This window comes from Prunus mume, linkage group LG1 (genome assembly GCF_029339155.1).
Source record: "Prunus mume cultivar Tortuosa linkage group LG1, ASM2933915v1, whole genome shotgun sequence".
Classification (NCBI taxonomy): Eukaryota; Viridiplantae; Streptophyta; class Magnoliopsida; order Rosales; family Rosaceae; genus Prunus; species Prunus mume.
Genome location: NC_142698.1, coordinates 1,481,511 through 1,486,749, shown reverse-complemented (window position 1 = coordinate 1,486,749; position 5,239 = coordinate 1,481,511). Strand labels below are relative to the sequence as shown.

The following is a 5,239-nucleotide window of genomic DNA, read 5'->3' as shown; positions in this document are numbered from 1 at the left end:
TATAAACTAATTTTTGTAAAAACATTTGTTGAACTAGTAAAAATAATTGTATTGGGTCCACTGATGTTAGTGGCCAGACAGAGCAGCCTAGTTTTGAAGACCAAAGCTTCATAAAAGAATATTATATAAAAAAATTAAAAAGAAAAACAAGAACAATCTACATAGTATTTTTAGCAAATAATAAGGGATGTGTTCGAAGCCATTTCATTTTTAGTTTTTTGCCTTAACAATCTGAAAACAATTTTCTTTTTCAAGCTTTTGTTTCATACATTTTCTTTCACTCCGCGCTCCTCCCTCCCTTCTTCCATCTCTCTTCATCTTTCATTACAAAAATGAAAACTATAAATAATAAAAAACGAAGTGTTACCAATAGTGTCATGTCTCAAAATCGTCTTCATGTTACGATTTGATTAATCAAAGAATAATGCTACTCTTATCACATTTGTATACCACATCTTTATACAATCTTATGTGGCAGCTGAAGTGGACAGCCACATCAATTAAAATTATTTAATATTTTCTTTTCTTTTATGATTTATTCCAGTATTTGTTTTTCTAATTGCCTTAATTAAAATACACTTCATTGATTTAATTGATGTGACATATAATATAGACATTCCACATCATGTGGTATAGAAATATGGGATAAAAATGTGGTAAGTGTAACATTACTCTTAATCAAAATGTATATATCGACTTTGTCAATTAATTAAGTTTAAATAGTTTCTTTTTTGGGCGGAAGTTTAGGCAATGTGTTTATCTGCGTTTAAATAGTTTGCCATATAAATTTTTGTTTATCTACATATATTAGGCAATGTGTTTTTTAAAGTATATTATTTGTCTCTACCTAGCTTAGTGAAAAATGATATTGATTTGCAGACAAATGGTCTCCGATTCAAATTTCCATGACATCATGATAGTATGTACGTGAAAATCCCATCTCACTTGTATTTTTTATTTTTTTATTTTTAAAAAAAAAACTCAACTAAGTCTATAGGACAACAATAATGACAATATTCTTGTCGACAACCTAAAAGCAAGGATTTAAATTAATAAAACCCCTTTTTTAAAAGGTAAAACTAGTTAGGCGAGCCAATAATTAATCCATTTGATGACCTATCTATGCAGTTGCACTGCCTATCCAGAACAATACCACCAATTGCTCTTCCTTTATTTTCCTGTTTATATGTCACACAAATGCATCTAAATCATTCCATATACTGTGAATCATGGCTAAAAACAAAACTGGAAGAGGCTTCTAATTATTCCAAGGAGCAGAAAAAACAAGAAAAAAAAAAATCATAAAGTTTATTCCCAAGAATTTGGATTTTAGCATTGTTTTAAGAAAGAAGTTATCTAAATTCTAGATGTTTTGATTAATTAGTGGACCTTAGAACATGGGCTAGGTGGGTTTCAGAAAATTCAATTTATTAATATAAAAATTAGACATATATAAAGAAAACAGATCTACCAAAATATTGTCACAAAGCAAAAATTAGTAGAATATAATTGAAAGGGCAAAGGCAGAATATATCATATGAATTAATGAACTTCACTGTTGAGATGGACTTTGGATGGTAGCTCTTGAACTTGACCAAAAATCCATCAAAAGGAATTTAATGACGCAGCAGCTCAACGTTGAATATTGTTTTCTTGCATTGATTGCAGGACCAATCAGTCATGAAAGGTCAAATTTTAGCACTGATATGCAGATTTTAGGGTGTGGTAAGAATCAAACTATCGTTCTAGAAGTAGAGGTGATCTTTGCCACTGAAATCATTAGCCCCTACCAACAAGAAGAATTTTGACTTACCAACAACAACAACCCGAAGGCAAACTCAATGGCTGAGAGTCAAGAAAAGCTATACTAACAACAGGGCCAAAATACATCCTGTCAGGAGAAATTTTTTCCTGTGATCACTCGATCGTGTTGTTACTAATACATGTGTTATAATATATAGGTGAGAGACGATTTTATACTTTAGCAAGCAGAGTTGCTAATCAATAGGAGAAATTATATAGTAATTGGCAACTGTATAAATCTAGATACTTAATATGTTATTGGAGCTTGCTTCTCAAGAAAGTAATATGTGGGATTGTACTTGGTTGTCAAGAAAGTAATCTGTCAATGAGATGGTGCTTCATTGTGTTTTCCTTATGGTTATCAGATCGTATATTCGATTATCCACACGAGTGCAATAGTATGCAACAACATTTGTCTCTTGATAAAAATGATTACAGTGAAATAGGTAATTTTAAAAAGGAGAACCAACTAGCTCTTAGTCTAGTGATATTTCTCTTTTCGTTATTAAAAGAGGTAGCAAGTGCCTCCCGAAGATATAAAGGAAATTCTGAGCAACTACATATAAAAAAATAGTTCATATAAGTTGTTTTTCTTTTATTCCCCAGATGAATTTGGGAGGGCAACAGCCCATTTTGAGACCAATCTGGTGCTTGAACTACGAATAAATTAGTTTTGTTCCCAAAGTTTGCAAAACCAAGGTTTTACTGACGAATTGAATTAAGCCTTCCTCTCCAGTTTTTCTATTTTCAGGAGAACAAACTCAAATTGTGCATAATAAAGAAATACAATTTGAGGATAACACTTCTGTTTTCAGTAAGGCAATTCATCATTTGCAGCAAGTACAAATATAAACTGCTTCAAACCTCTGAGCTTCCAGGGAAGCTCAAGGGAAAAAGCAACATACCAAACTCCCCAATTGAAGGGGGAGAAAAAAAGCAAAAGAACAAGCTCAAAAGCACCTCTATCATTTCATTTATTGACAGAGAGCTAAAAATTACTATTGCTTTAAAAATTCTACACTTCCATTCTTGGAGCCGTTGCTGGTGGGAGATTCTGATTTTCCTGTAAACTTTGAGATGGTTCATTAATCGTAATAATGTGATGCATTCCATCGATGCCTGATACTGGCTGCACAATTCCCTGTGAAGGTAATTCTTTCTGCTCTGGGGTCACTTTCGGCTTAGCATTCTTAAAATGTGCGAGGGACGCCAGTTTATGAGCAGCATCAGCAATTTCCTCTGTACATTTAACAACTTCACACAGTAGTGAAGCCACTGCACCTGCTGGTATGATCTGTAGGATATCGTCATGTTTCGATAAGCTGGATCTGATTACAGATTTGAGATTTTCAGCAGCATCTTTTGAGTTGGCAATGTGAGGTTCTGCTGCTGATGATTTAGTCATTTTTCGTAAAGCAGATGCTAATTCCTTCAATGCTTTGCCACACTCTGAGCTAACTGCTGTGCTAGCTTCTTGAATTATGCTTCGAACTTCTGGAGGTGACTGCATGAGAGTAGCAAACGATATGTTAGTAGACATAAATTGGTAGTGAAATCCATTTATATCATTAATACAGACATAAATTGGTGAAAAGGGTTTCATCATCATACTTGGATCTCAGAGATAAGGTAGCTATTGAGAGCTTCAATTTTGAAAGCACATAGGCGAGTTACACTCCCAACTTTCAAGTATTGTTTCCATGGATGACGAAACCTAAACTTTCCATGACGCGGTTCCCATCTTGCCAAATTAGCCTGGATAATAGAAACTAAAGAATTCAGAGTAGAGTTCAAGCATAATTTTCTCGTACAGAAAATAGAGGAAGAGAATGTTGAATGATTCTCACCATGGTTTCTTCCTTGCTACTTGAACTTAGAACACTTTTATATCCATCAAGAATTGATGACTTGTCTCTAGGCTGCCCTTCCTCAGATACTTTAAAGTATTCTTCTCCATATCCTGCAAGTAATTGGCCTCAACAGGTTAAACTTTGAAGTTCCTGGTGGTAATACTGGTAAGATAGTCATAAACGAGGTTTTTAAAATATATTTTTGGTCAATATGAGTTTTTGAATATATATATATATATATATATATATATATATATGTATATATGTATATATGTATACCTTCTAAGAAATTCCCAAGCTTTTCAATGTTGGTAGCAATCTGATTGTGGAGATCCACCCCAATCCATACTGGACATATGAAAATGCATACAATGACAGAAGTGCAGCTTCCAATGACAATTGTCGATAACCTCTCGAAGGCCATTTCTATAACCTCTTCATCGCGATAACCAGACACCGATATCAAGCAGAATGTCAATAAGAATATCAGCATCCCATAATCATACCTTGCCTTAATTTGGGGAATGAATCTCAGGAATGTCACTATTCCAGCTGCAGTAACAACAAAAAAATCCAACATGAAATGATTATTAGTTGGTTTGAAGCATATATACATACATATATAGTGCAAAAATTAATTCAATCTTGTTTCTAATAGTAAGTATATGCATATATACCAATGATAAAGACGAAGAGAGCAATAAGTATGGGTTCCCTGTCTCTCCAGAAAGAGTTGCTAAGCGATGTGCCCCGACGCCAAGAGCAGCAGCTGTTAAAGTTGCCAACATTCTATTTAAACCTCTTCCAAGTGTGGATCCTGAAAAATAAAAATACAAAATATCACATTTTAGAAACTTAAACTCTCTGATTTTCAGTTGATAATATATGTTGGAAGTCTTGGACCACAATGATGTGAGCTTTTAGAAGTTGCTTACCAACGGTAAATTCAAACACAACCACAACTGTTAAAATAGCCCACATTGCAGCAAGACCAAAACCTTCATAGAGTGGTTTGAAGTAGTAGAAAATTGACACCAATGTGAGAGCCAGCCCCATTTTAAAAGAATGAATAATCCTTCTTGGATCATCTTTCCCTAGTTTCTTGAGCTTCAAGGCAAACCCAACTATCTTCCCCCATAACCTCATCAAGGGTCCTGCAGCATTCTCATGATTTGAAGATGTCATTTCCAATATTTCTATAGAGGAACAAAATATTGGTAGCTGTAGAAGGAAAATTTAGATGGAGGAAGAAGATGCCTTGTGGAGTGAGTTCTGACAAAGCAAAGTAGAATATTTATAAGCGATCAATGGTGGATGGTGGCATATAAAATGTGCTTATCACATCATTATTATAATAATAATAATAATAATAATTCGATATGTAGATAAAGAATGAGAGTGAGCCTCAATTATTTTTATCTAATAATTTATATATTCATGTAGACGTGGGTTATACCTAGTTGATCAGGGCAGTGAACTTGCCTCTTTGTACTCAAGTTCAAATTCCCCTTTCCGTAAATTAAATTAATTTAAAATAATTTAGACTAGCACTGGTATTAAAAAAAGTTTATGTATTCATATTTATT

The 5,239-nt window shown here is 33.6% G+C and overlaps 1 pseudogene across 1 annotated transcript; it reads right to left on the bottom strand.

Moving 5' to 3' along the window:
* Positions 1-2,490: 2,490 nt before the first annotated feature.
* Positions 2,491-4,981, bottom strand: LOC103329544 (aluminum-activated malate transporter 2-like; annotated as a pseudogene). The gene is made up of 6 exons (XR_016128509.1): positions 4,589-4,981; positions 4,331-4,470; positions 3,933-4,205; positions 3,651-3,763; positions 3,415-3,558; positions 2,491-3,307 (listed from the first exon to the last, which is right to left on the bottom strand). The product of XR_016128509.1 is annotated as an aluminum-activated malate transporter 2-like (transcript).
* Between the last annotated feature and the right edge of the window lie 258 nt (positions 4,982-5,239).